This window comes from Oenanthe melanoleuca, chromosome 1, assembly GCF_029582105.1.
Source record: "Oenanthe melanoleuca isolate GR-GAL-2019-014 chromosome 1, OMel1.0, whole genome shotgun sequence".
Taxonomy (NCBI): Eukaryota; Metazoa; Chordata; class Aves; order Passeriformes; family Muscicapidae; genus Oenanthe; species Oenanthe melanoleuca.
The window spans coordinates 2,412,298-2,426,281 of NC_079333.1; the positions used below are offsets into that span (position 1 = coordinate 2,412,298).

General features: G+C 59.3%; 1 long non-coding RNA gene across 1 annotated transcript; it reads right to left on the reverse strand.

Moving 5' to 3' along the window:
• Positions 1-2,600: 2,600 nt before the first annotated feature.
• Positions 2,601-5,620, reverse strand: LOC130252191 (uncharacterized). The gene is made up of 3 exons (XR_008840315.1): positions 5,375-5,620; positions 3,383-5,225; positions 2,601-2,979 (listed from the first exon to the last, which is right to left on the reverse strand). It is a non-coding gene; the product is annotated as an uncharacterized LOC130252191 (long non-coding RNA).
• Between the last annotated feature and the right edge of the window lie 8,364 nt (positions 5,621-13,984).

The following is a 13,984-nucleotide window of genomic DNA, read 5'->3' on the forward strand; positions in this document are numbered from 1 at the left end:
GAAGATAGAAAAACACCATCAAATCATTGAGTCCAACCACTGACCAGACACCACCACATGAACTAAACCAGAACACTGAGTGCCACATCCAGTTGTTTCTTACACCCTTCCAGGGATGTGACTCCACCAATTCCCTGGGCAGCCCCTCCTGATGCTTGGTAAAACTTTCAGCAAAGGAAATCCCTGAAATGTTCAGCCTGAACCTCCCCTGGTGCAGCCTGAGGGTATTTTTTACTCAAAGATTGAATTCACAGATGTCAGTATAGATTTAACAGAACATGAATACCACATGACAGAGAGAATTCTGAATTTGACAAGTAATTTATCTGATGTTTTACAGCTGGATTTCCTTGGTCAACCTATTTTTTTTCTATACAAAATTCAAAATTCTCATTGCCCAGTGTTCAGAAATTTTTAACAGTATTTGGCTATCATAACTCTAAGGACAGGTACAGAGGAGAACACACAAGAGAAAAACTTTGTTTTCCTTCTGTTTCAATGCCCTTGAACAACGGGGGGGAAATTGCCCAGATATTAATACGTCTGGTGGTCACTGATTGGAAAAATGGAAGCACAGAAGCAATTCAGTTCTGTAAATCAGCCTGAGAGAAACAGATGGAACTATGTCCTCCCTCTGATAAAACTATTATCTGCATGGTCAGGGCATTTCAGGACAGCTGCTGGAACATCTGATGAGGTGTTTACAACAAAAATGAGAGGCACCTTGCATTGCTGTGCTGGCCCAGAGCACTTACACAGATCGAGGAGCATTTATTTGGAAGGAATGTGTCCATAAGTGATAAAAGGGGAAATTCTCATCTCATTACATGGTGGGAAGCTCAGCAGATATCCAGGATAAAAGATCAAATAATGATGGTATTTTTGTTTATCGAAATCTCTGTGAACCCCTCTCAAATACTGCACAAGACAGTTTACACAGATCCTTGGAAAGCATCAGTCTGACAAATCAAATTTGAAATTCATGCTTCCAGATAACCAAGTTGTCAAAACCCTTGTTAAAAGGGGGAAAGAGGACAAGAATATTTTCAAAAAATCTTAAAAAAATATTAAAATGAAGCTCTCAATGGAGGAGATAATTCTGTAACTATGTCACTCAACGAAAAATAATTTAAAATAATGTTGAAATCCCTCTTGGAAAATTCAGACACCAAAATATTTTCTTCTTTTCCTGCCTAAATGACTCTTCTTTTGGAGCCACTAAAGTGAGAAAGCACAGAGGTGCGTAGATCCATTCAGCATTGTATCTTTCTAGAGCAGGCCAGGAAATGCAGGATACTGAAGTGAAACTAATCAATTTTGCTCTCTCTGCTTCCCCGTGAATTTTAACTCTAATATATTTAATGGGTGCCAACTGCACATAGATACTCTGGCAAAAATTTGACCAAAGGAGAGGTTTGACCCAAATTCAAATTCAATTCCCAAAGAATTTAAAAACTATCATAGACCAGAACAGAGTCTACTTTAATATTTCATGAAGCTGAGAATGACAGTTCTGGTCTCATGTGCCTGATTTATAATGTAAATAAAGAAGGGAACAGAAGTCCAGAGCATGCAGATTTTCTAGATGCAAAACAGAACCTACTCAGATTTCTGAACTGCAATGTCAGACCCACACAGTACTCAAAAAGTTCAATCAATAAATAAATTAAGATATCTGAATCTACATAAAGAGGATTCCCATCATAGACTTTAGAAGGCTTGAAAGTGAAAAAAATTCCTGAATCTTACTTAAAGTGTTAATAGGATTTACCAGCCTATCAGTGCAAAAAATGTCCTCTCGTGGATGAAATCACTTCAGTATCACTGAGTGACTCCACCTCAGGAAGCTTTATCTGGGCTGCTTCGGGCCAACCCATTTCCAGCTGCTGCTTCCCCTGCAGCATCCCATCCTTTTCCCGCTGTTTTCTGTGGAATTCAGCAGCTCTGGCACGATCTGTGTTTACCTCTCCCTGTGGGGACCAGCGGTGAGTGAAGAAAACACTGTGCTCTTGTTTGCACTGCACAGGCAAGCGAGGGAAAGGCTCCAGTCCTGGCATCCTGCAGGGAGGCTGCCCTGTGCCAAGCTAGGAGCACAAAGACACTCCAGCAAATACAACTTTGGCAGTGCATGAAACTTCCCTTATTTTGGGAGAGTCTCTGGCTATTAGACCTCTGCTAAGGAGCATCTCTCAGACTTTACCCCTGTGATTACCGTAACAGCACTTTGAAAGCTGGTTTTAAGGTGAAAAAAATTGCCTCAAGTGGGGCTCTGGCAGATGAATGCAAACTGAAGCAGGCCTGACCCGATACCTAATTCCGAAGGGATGCAGGATGCTAGGATGCTGAAGATAGTGTTCAGATTTCTCCTCCTGCCTCATTTTTTGGTGCCACATGGAATTTGACTGGATCTACCTAAACAAATTTACCAGCTGCCTACACCCACCACCTGTTCACATTAATTCCAAGCAAACATTACATGATATTACAACAGGCTTAGTTTTACACTAGTACTACCACTCCTCACTTGGTCATATAGCAAAAACACCAACTACAAACCAAAAAATAAGGACAGATAGCTCACAGAATTTAATTTATTTTATCATATGGCTCACACACTCCTGAGTGGGCTCAGGGATGAAGATGTAGTTTAAATAGAATTAGTCTGAGTGTGTTCTGGAATAGGCTACAACTCGGGAACACTCATTTTTCATTGTATAGTACAATTTCCTCTGATGGTTTCTGCCCAATTGGTTACACTCACTGAAATCATCTGAAAACAAAGAAATTATAGAAGCTAAAACATTTTACAGAAAGCAATACATTAATTCTTTCCATGCAGAACGCACAAATCATTCCCCTACACACTCCATGTTTCAGATTGAAATTCAGAATATGCAAATGATTGGTGCTGCATTATCCTATGCCTAAAAAGGTATTCGTATGAATCTGGACGAGATGACAGGAAAGTCCAGCGCGATCCTGGAATATAAAAGGCAGAGAACAAAAACATGTCACATAATTCCATACTCGGGATCCACTACAGAGCTGAACAATCGGAAAAGCTCCAGGGAGCAAACTGAAAAAGCAAAAGCAAACACAAAAAAGCCGCCTCACCATACATAACTCCACGTGACTTGCGAACACACATTACAAATAATGAAAACAAGAATTCTTAAAAGGGCAAAAATTAAAATAAAAAAACACTAACTCCCGTACCTCGTTATCTCACGGTATCTCCAAAGGAAAAAAACACATTAAAGTCTGAGAAGCTCCAGCACCCAAAGGGAAACGCCACCCAACATCCCCACATCGAGATCCTCACGCCACCACCCCCAGAACCCCTGCAGCTGCCCAAAAGCCCCTACACTTCAGCTTGACTCACCACATCGACCTCCGCCAAGTCCCACGCCGCGCCGGGAGCCGGGCCCTCTGGGCAAAAGAAGCTGGGCACAAAGCAAAGCAGCGCGCAAGAGGTTGCACCCCTGCTTACAGGGAGCTCAAGCCGCTGCCTGCACTGAAAAGTGCCCGGGACTCCAGAGCACCGGCCCCGACTTACAGGGCGGCCCTGGTCCCTGAGGCCTAAGGAGGCTCCTTCTCTCCAATTCTGGCCCACTCCCCACTAACGGGGTGAGGGTGCCCAACGCAGGCTGCCAGCTGAAGGGAGCACAAAGGCTCCCAGACCCACAGCCTGCTTACAGGCCGGTCCACACCCAGGGAGCCACGGAGCTCGGCCTTTCCCCACGGCAACAGGAAGCACATACAGTCAGGCAGCCCAACTCCTGGCCTAAAGGCCAAGGGACCCAAGGGCCCCAGGGGCCGGGAGCCCAGCCCCAACGACAGGGAGGGCACACGCCCGGCCCCACCACTCCTGGCCCCGCGCCTCTGAAAGGCCGCGGCCAGGGATACCCGCCTGATTACAGGGGGTCCCTCCAACCGCCCGCCGAGACCAGGGGGCGCACACAACCCCACTTACGGGGCCGCCCCCCGCTGCCCGGCACCCCCCAACAAGCACCACGGAGCACGGGCTCCGGCCTGCGCCCCACTTAGGGGCCGGCCGCAGCCCGGCCGCAGCGCAGCACGGCAACACAGCCGTCTGCAGGAGCCCCTCCAGCCTCCGCAACCAGGCCGCCAGCAAGGTGGCACCAGCACTTCTTCAACCTGCACCCTGCCAAGGGCCTGGGAGCAGTCGTTCCTGTCACCTGGCTAAAGCAGCCTCCACAGCCCTGCTTACAGGGCACAGGGGCTGCTCCTGGGGACAAAGGGACAAGCAAGCTCTTCGCACATGCCCCGACTACAGGGCGGCACGCTGCCACTTCACCACCACAAAGGGCACCGTAGGCCCAGACCCAGGCCCTGGCTACAGGCGGGTCACGCTGCCCACGCTACCGCTAAGCGGCTTCGTACCCTCCTCAGAGAGTGGGGGCAAGGCCGGACACTTGCTCCACACAAGCATTTTGGGGACCGGCTTGTGGCTGCACAGAACTCCTCTTTCCCTCCCGGGAAGTCTAAGCTACACTGCTCTATCTCTAAAGGGAGCCTAAAGCCCAAACCCACATCTTCACTCACACCAACTAAGGGGAACACTGGGGAGGGAGGGAGGGCAAGACAGTCCCAGAAGAGGGAGCGAGTTCCGTGCAGCCAAAGGGCTCAAGCGAGCCATCCCCACCGCTCAGTGGGAGGCAAAAGCATCGCACCTGCACCGCACTACACTGAGGGGAGGGCACAGGGGCCTCGACGCGCTGAGGCGTTTCAGGGCTGCTTCAGGGACAAACAAAGGCTGTGACGCGCCCCGACTACAGGGGGTCACGCTGGCCAGGGGCCAGCAGCAGGCACAAAGCTGCCACAGCTGGGGAAAAGCCCTGCCCTGCTTACAGGGCGGCCGGGCTGGGGGCTCGGGGAGCTCCGTTTCCCCCCTCAGGTGCGGAGACAGGGGCTCTCACCCTCCTTACAGGGTTGCCCCTCTCTCCAGGCAGCCAAAGGAGCACAACGGCAAAAGGCCAACCAGAGCAAAGACCCAGCCCTGCACACAGGGAGGTCGCCCAGCACAAGCAAACTCAGCCGCGGCACCTTGAAGGTGCCCTGGCCATGCCACTAAGGCCCTTTGCCCAGAGGGCCTCTCGTGCTCCTTCTTCAGCTGCAAGCTCACTCTTGCCTCGCCGTTCCACTCTTGACCTCGAAGCTGCCTCTCTCATCCAGCTCGCTCTTGCCTCGTCGTCCCACGGCTTCTGCAGATCGACGACGACACACTCAGGCCTCAGAAGCTCCAACACCCAAAGGGAAACGCCACCCAACAGCCCCACATCGAGATCCTCACGCCACCACCCCCAGAACCCCTGCAGCTGCCCAAAAGCCCCTACACTTCAGCTTGACTCACCACATCGACCTCCGCCAAGTCCCACGCCGCGCCGGGAGCCGGGCCCTCTGGGCAAAAGAAGCTGGGCACAAAGCAAAGCAGCGCGCAAGAGGTTGCACCCCTGCTTACAGGGAGCTCAAGCCGCTGCCTGCACTGAAAAGTGCCCGGGACTCCAGAGCACCGGCCCCGACTTACAGGGCGGCCCTGGTCCCTGAGGCCTAAGGAGGCTCCTTCTCTCCAATTCTGGCCCACTCCCCACTAATGGGGTGAGGGTGCCCAACGCAGGCTGCCAGCTGAAGGGAGCACAAAGGCTCCCAGACCCACAGCCTGCTTACAGGCCGGTCCACACCCAGGGAGCCACGGAGCTCGGCCTTTCCCCACGGCAACAGGAAGCACATACAGTCAGGCAGCCAACTCATGGCCTAAAGGCCATGGGACCCAAGGGCCCCAGGGGCCGGGAGCCCAGCCCCAACGACAGGGAGGGCACACGCCCGGCCCCACCACTCCTGGCCCCGCGCCTCTGAAAGGCCGCGGCCAGGGATACCCGCCTGATTACAGGGGGTCCCTCCAACCGCCCGCCGGGACCAGGGGGCGCACACAACCCCACTTACGGGGCCGCCCCCCGCTGCCCGGCACCCCCCAACAAGCACCACGGAGCACGGGCTCCGGCCTGCGCCCCACTTAGGGGCCGGCCGCAGCCCGGCCGCAGCGCAGCACGGCAACACAGCCGTCTGCAGGAGCCCCTCCAGCCTCCGCAACCAGGCCGCCAGCGAGGTGGCACCAGCACTTCTTCAACCTGCACCCTGCCAAGGGCCTGGGAGCAGTCGTTCCTGTCACCTGGCTAAAGCAGCCTCCACAGCCCTGCTTACAGGGCACAGGGGCTGCTCCTGGGGACAAAGGGACAAGCAAGCTCTTCGCACATGCCCCGACTACAGGGCGGCACGCTGCCACTTCACCACCACAAAGGGCACCATAGGCCCAGACCCAGGCCCTGGCTACAGGCGGGTCACGCTGCCCACGCTACCGCTAAGCGGCTTCGTACCCTCCTCAGAGAGTGGGGGCAAGGCCGGACACTTGCTCCACACAAGCATTTTGGGGACCGGCTTGTGGCTGCACAGAACTCCTCTTTCCCTCCCGGGAAGTCTAAGCTACACTGCTCTATCTCTAAAGGGAGCCTAAAGCCCAAACCCACATCTTCACTCACACCAACTAAGGGGAACACTGGGGAGGGAGGGAGGGAGGGAGGGAGGGCAAGACAGTCCCAGAAGAGGGAGCGAGTTCCGTGCAGCCAAAGGGCTCAAGCGAGCCATCCCCACCGCTCAGTGGGAGGCAAAAGCATCGCACCTGCACCGCACTACACTGAGGGGAGGGCACAGGGGCCTCGACGCGCTGAGGCGTTTCAGGGCTGCTTCAGGGACAAACAAAGGCTGTGACGCGCCCCGACTACAGGGGGTCACGCTGGCCAGGGGCCAGCAGCAGGCACAAAGCTGCCACAGCTGGGGAAAAGCCCTGCCCTGCTTACAGGGCGGCCGGGCTGGGGGCTCGGGGAGCTCCGTTTCCCCCCTCAGGTGCGGAGACAGGGGCTCTCACCCTCCTTACAGGGTTGCCCCTCTCTCCAGGCAGCCAAAGGAGCACAACGGCAAAAGGCCAACCAGAGCAAAGACCCAGCCCTGCACACAGGGAGGTCGCCCAGCACAAGCAAACTCAGCCGCAGCACCTTGAAGGTGCCCTGGCCATGCCACTAAGGCCCTTTGCCCAGAGGGCCTCTCGTGCTCCTTCTTCTTCAGCTGCAAGCTCACTCTTGCCTCGCCGTTCCACTCTTGACCTCGAAGCTGCCTCTCATCCAGCTCGCTCTTGCCTCGTCGTCCCACGGCTTCTGCAGATCGACGACGACACACTCAGGCCTCAGAAGCTCCAACACCCAAAGGGAAACGCCACCCAACAGCCCCACATCGAGATCCTCACGCCACCACCCCCAGAACCCCTGCAGCTGCCCAAAAGCCCCTACACTTCAGCTTGACTCACCACATCGACCTCCGCCAAGTCCCACGCCGCGCCGGGAGCCGGGCCCTCTGGGCAAAAGAAGCTGGGCACAAAGCAAAGCAGCGCGCAAGAGGTTGCACCCCTGCTTACAGGGAGCTCAAGCCGCTGCCTGCACTGAAAAGTGCCCGGGACTTACAGGGCGGCCCTGGTCCCTGAGGCCTAAGGAGGCTCCTTCTCTCCAATTCTGGCCCACTCCCCACTAACGGGGTGAGGGTGCCCAACGCAGGCTGCCAGCTGAAGGGAGCACAAAGGCTCCCAGACCCACAGCCTGCTTACAGGCCGGTCCACACCCAGGGAGCCACGGAGCTCGGCCTTTCCCCACGGCAACAGGAAGCACATACAGTCAGGCAGCCCAACTCCTGGCCTAAAGGCCAAGGGACCCAAGGGCCCCAGGGGCCGGGAGCCCAGCCCCAACGACAGGGAGGGCACACGCCCGGCCCCACCACTCCTGGCCCCGCGCCTCTGAAAGGCCGCGGCCAGGGATACCCGCCTGATTACAGGGGGTCCCTCCAACCGCCCGCCGGGACCAGGGGGCGCACACAACCCCACTTACGGGGCCGCCCCCCGCTGCCCGGCACCCCCCAACAAGCACCACGGAGCACGGGCTCCGGCCTGCGCCCCACTTAGGGGCCGGCCGCAGCCCGGCCGCAGCGCAGCACGGCAACACAGCCGTCTGCAGGAGCCCCTCCAGCCTCCGCAACCAGGCCGCCAGCGAGGTGGCACCAGCACTTCTTCAACCTGCACCCTGCCAAGGGCCTGGGAGCAGTCGTTCCTGTCACCTGGCTAAAGCAGCCTCCACAGCCCTGCTTACAGGGCACAGGGGCTGCTCCTGGGGACAAAGGGACAAGCAAGCTCTTCGCACATGCCCCGACTACAGGGCGGCACGCTGCCACTTCACCACCACAAAGGGCACCAGTAGGCCCAGACCCAGGCCCTGGCTACAGGCGGGTCACGCTGCCCACGCTACCGCTAAGCGGCTTCGTACCCTCCTCAGAGAGTGGGGGCAAGGCCGGACACTTGCTCCACACAAGCATTTTGGGGACCGGCTTGTGGCTGCACAGAACTCCTCTTTCCCTCCCGGGAAGTCTAAGCTACACTGCTCTATCTCTAAAGGGAGCCTAAAGCCCAAACCCACATCTTCACTCACACCAACTAAGGGGAACACTGGGGAGGGAGGGAGGGAGGGCAAGACAGTCCCAGAAGAGGGAGCGAGTTCCGTGCAGCCAAAGGGCTCAAGCGAGCCATCCCCACCGCTCAGTGGGAGGCAAAAGCATCGCACCTGCACCGCACTACACTGAGGGGAGGGCACAGGGGCCTCGACGCGCTGAGGCGTTTCAGGGCTGCTTCAGGGACAAACAAAGGCTGTGACGCGCCCCGACTACAGGGGGTCACGCTGGCCAGGGGCCAGCAGCAGGCACAAAGCTGCCACAGCTGGGGAAAAGCCCTGCCCTGCTTACAGGGCGGCCGGGCTGGGGGCTCGGGGAGCTCCGTTTCCCCCCTCAGGTGCGGAGACAGGGGCTCTCACCCTCCTTACAGGGTTGCCCCTCTCTCCAGGCAGCCAAAGGAGCACAACGGCAAAAGGCCAACCAGAGCAAAGACCCAGCCCTGCACACAGGGAGGTCGCCCAGCACAAGCAAACTCAGCCGCGGCACCTTGAAGGTGCCCTGGCCATGCCACTAAGGCCCTTTGCCCAGAGGGCCTCTCGTGCTCCTTCTTCAGCTGCAAGCTCACTCTTGCCTCGCCGTTCCACTCTTGACCTCGAAGCTGCCTCTCATCCAGCTCGCTCTTGCCTCGTCGTCCCACGGCTTCTGCAGATCGACGACGACACACTCAGGCCTCAGAAGCTCCAACACCCAAAGGGAAACGCCACCCAACAGCCCCACATCGAGATCCTCACGCCACCACCCCCAGAACCCCTGCAGCTGCCCAAAAGCCCCTACACTTCAGCTTGACTCACCACATCGACCTCCGCCAAGTCCCACGCCGCGCCGGGAGCCGGGCCCTCTGGGCAAAAGAAGCTGGGCACAAAGCAAAGCAGCGCGCAAGAGGTTGCACCCCTGCTTACAGGGAGCTCAAGCCGCTGCCTGCACTGAAAAGTGCCCGGGACTCCAGAGCACCGGCCCCGACTTACAGGGCGGCCCTGGTCCCTGAGGCCTAAGGAGGCTCCTTCTCTCCAATTCTGGCCCACTCCCCACTAATGGGGTGAGGGTGCCCAACGCAGGCTGCCAGCTGAAGGGAGCACAAAGGCTCCCAGACCCACAGCCTGCTTACAGGCCGGTCCACACCCAGGGAGCCACGGAGCTCGGCCTTTCCCCACGGCAACAGGAAGCACATACAGTCAGGCAGCCAACTCATGGCCTAAAGGCCATGGGACCCAAGGGCCCCAGGGGCCGGGAGCCCAGCCCCAACGACAGGGAGGGCACACGCCCGGCCCCACCACTCCTGGCCCCGCGCCTCTGAAAGGCCGCGGCCAGGGATACCCGCCTGATTACAGGGGGTCCCTCCAACCGCCCGCCGGGACCAGGGGGCGCACACAACCCCACTTACGGGGCCGCCCCCCGCTGCCCGGCACCCCCCAACAAGCACCACGGAGCACGGGCTCCGGCCTGCGCCCCACTTAGGGGCCGGCCGCAGCCCGGCCGCAGCGCAGCACGGCAACACAGCCGTCTGCAGGAGCCCCTCCAGCCTCCGCAACCAGGCCGCCAGCGAGGTGGCACCAGCACTTCTTCAACCTGCACCCTGCCAAGGGCCTGGGAGCAGTCGTTCCTGTCACCTGGCTAAAGCAGCCTCCACAGCCCTGCTTACAGGGCACAGGGGCTGCTCCTGGGGACAAAGGGACAAGCAAGCTCTTCGCACATGCCCCGACTACAGGGCGGCACGCTGCCACTTCACCACCACAAAGGGCACCATAGGCCCAGACCCAGGCCCTGGCTACAGGCGGGTCACGCTGCCCACGCTACCGCTAAGCGGCTTCGTACCCTCCTCAGAGAGTGGGGGCAAGGCCGGACACTTGCTCCACACAAGCATTTTGGGGACCGGCTTGTGGCTGCACAGAACTCCTCTTTCCCTCCCGGGAAGTCTAAGCTACACTGCTCTATCTCTAAAGGGAGCCTAAAGCCCAAACCCACATCTTCACTCACACCAACTAAGGGGAACACTGGGGAGGGAGGGAGGGAGGGAGGGAGGGCAAGACAGTCCCAGAAGAGGGAGCGAGTTCCGTGCAGCCAAAGGGCTCAAGCGAGCCATCCCCACCGCTCAGTGGGAGGCAAAAGCATCGCACCTGCACCGCACTACACTGAGGGGAGGGCACAGGGGCCTCGACGCGCTGAGGCGTTTCAGGGCTGCTTCAGGGACAAACAAAGGCTGTGACGCGCCCCGACTACAGGGGGTCACGCTGGCCAGGGGCCAGCAGCAGGCACAAAGCTGCCACAGCTGGGGAAAAGCCCTGCCCTGCTTACAGGGCGGCCGGGCTGGGGGCTCGGGGAGCTCCGTTTCCCCCCTCAGGTGCGGAGACAGGGGCTCTCACCCTCCTTACAGGGTTGCCCCTCTCTCCAGGCAGCCAAAGGAGCACAACGGCAAAAGGCCAACCAGAGCAAAGACCCAGCCCTGCACACAGGGAGGTCGCCCAGCACAAGCAAACTCAGCCGCAGCACCTTGAAGGTGCCCTGGCCATGCCACTAAGGCCCTTTGCCCAGAGGGCCTCTCGTGCTCCTTCTTCAGCTGCAAGCTCACTCTTGCCTCGCCGTTCCACTCTTGACCTCGAAGCTGCCTCTCTCATCCAGCTCGCTCTTGCCTCGTCGTCCCACGGCTTCTGCAGATCGACGACGACACACTCAGGCCTCAGAAGCTCCAACACCCAAAGGGAAACGCCACCCAACAGCCCCACATCGAGATCCTCACGCCACCACCCCCAGAACCCCTGCAGCTGCCCAAAAGCCCCTACACTTCAGCTTGACTCACCACATTGACCTCCGCCAAGTCCCACGCCGCGCCGGGAGCCGGGCCCTCTGGGCAAAAGAAGCTGGGCACAAAGCAAAGCAGCGCGCAAGAGGTTGCACCCCTGCTTACAGGGAGCTCAAGCCGCTGCCTGCACTGAAAAGTGCCCGGGGCTCCAGAGCACCGGCCCCGACTTACAGGGCGGCCCTGGTCCCTGAGGCCTAAGGAGGCTCCTTCTCTCCAATTCTGGCCCACTCCCCACTAACGGGGTGAGGGTGCCCAACGCAGGCTGCCAGCTGAAGGGAGCACAAAGGCTCCCAGACCCACAGCCTGCTTACAGGCCGGTCCACACCCAGGGAGCCACGGAGCTCGGCCTTTCCCCACGGCAACAGGAAGCACATACAGTCAGGCAGCCCAACTCCTGGCCTAAAGGCCAAGGGACCCAAGGGCCCCAGGGGCCGGGAGCCCAGCCCCAACGACAGGGAGGGCACACGCCCGGCCCCACCACTCCTGGCCCCGCGCCTCTGAAAGGCCGCGGCCAGGGATACCCGCCTGATTACAGGGGGTCCCTCCAACCGCCCGCCGGGACCAGGGGGCGCACACAACCCCACTTACGGGGCCGCCCCCCGCTGCCCGGCACCCCCCAACAAGCACCACGGAGCACGGGCTCCGGCCTGCGCCCCACTTAGGGGCCGGCCGCAGCCCGGCCGCAGCGCAGCACGGCAACACAGCCGTCTGCAGGAGCCCCTCCAGCCTCCGCAACCAGGCCGCCAGCGAGGTGGCACCAGCACTTCTTCAACCTGCACCCTGCCAAGGGCCTGGGAGCAGTCGTTCCTGTCACCTGGCTAAAGCAGCCTCCACAGCCCTGCTTACAGGGCACAGGGGCTGCTCCTGGGGACAAAGGGACAAGCAAGCTCTTCGCACATGCCCCGACTACAGGGCGGCACGCTGCCACTTCACCACCACAAAGGGCACCATAGGCCCAGACCCAGGCCCTGGCTACAGGCGGGTCACGCTGCCCACGCTACCGCTAAGCGGCTTCGTACCCTCCTCAGAGAGTGGGGGCAAGGCCGGACACTTGCTCCACACAAGCATTTTGGGGACCGGCTTGTGGCTGCACAGAACTCCTCTTTCCCTCCCGGGAAGTCTAAGCTACACTGCTCTATCTCTAAAGGGAGCCTAAAGCCCAAACCCACATCTTCACTCACACCAACTAAGGGGAACACTGGGGAGGAGGGAGGGAGGGAGGGCAAGACAGTCCCAGAAGAGGGAGCGAGTTCCGTGCAGCCAAAGGGCTCAAGCGAGCCATCCCCACCGCTCAGTGGGAGGCAAAAGCATCGCACCTGCACCGCACTACACTGAGGGGAGGGCACAGGGGCCTCGACGCGCTGAGGCGTTTCAGGGCTGCTTCAGGGACAAACAAAGGCTGTGACGCGCCCCGACTACAGGGGGTCACGCTGGCCAGGGGCCAGCAGCAGGCACAAAGCTGCCACAGCTGGGGAAAAGCCCTGCCCTGCTTACAGGGCGGCCGGGCTGGGGGCTCGGGGAGCTCCGTTTCCCCCCTCAGGTGCGGAGACAGGGGCTCTCACCCTCCTTACAGGGTTGCCCCTCTCTCCAGGCAGCCAAAGGAGCACAACGGCAAAAGGCCAACCAGAGCAAAGACCCAGCCCTGCACACAGGGAGGTCGCCCAGCACAAGCAAACTCAGCCGCAGCACCTTGAAGGTGCCCTGGCCATGCCACTAAGGCCCTTTGCCCAGAGGGCCTCTCGTGCTCCTTCTTCAGCTGCAAGCTTACTCTTGCCTCGCCGTTCCACTCTTGACCTCGAAGCTGCCTCTCTCATCCAGCTCGCTCTTGCCTCGTCGTCCCACGGCTTCTGCAGATCGACGACGACACACTCAGGCCTCAGAAGCTCCAACACCCAAAGGGAAACGCCACCCAACAGCCCCACATCGAGATCCTCACGCCACCACCCCCAGAACCCCTGCAGCTGCCCAAAAGCCCCTACACTTCAGCTTGACTCACCACATCGACCTCCGCCAAGTCCCACGCCGCGCCGGGAGCCGGGCCCTCTGGGCAAAAGAAGCTGGGCACAAAGCAAAGCAGCGCGCAAGAGGTTGCACCCCTGCTTACAGGGAGCTCAAGCCGCTGCCTGCACTGAAAAGTGCCCGGGACTCCAGAGCACCGGCCCCGACTTACAGGGCGGCCCTGGTCCCTGAGGCCTAAGGAGGCTCCTTCTCTCCAATTCTGGCCCACTCCCCACTAACGGGGTGAGGGTGCCCAACGCAGGCTGCCAGCTGAAGGGAGCACAAAGGCTCCCAGACCCACAGCCTGCTTACAGGCCGGTCCACACCCAGGGAGCCACGGAGCTCGGCCTTTCCCCACGGCAACAGGAAGCACATACAGTCAGGCAGCCAACTCATGGCCTAAAGGCCAATGGGACCCAAGGGCCCCAGGGGCCGGGAGCCCAGCCCCAACGACAGGGAGGGCACACGCCCGGCCCCACCACTCCTGGCCCCGCGCCTCTGAAAGGCCGCGGCCAGGGATACCCGCCTGATTACAGGGGGTCCCTCCAACCGCCCGCCGGGACCAGGGGGCGCACACAACCCCACTTACGGGGCCGCCCCCCGCTGCCCGGCACCCCCCAACAAGCA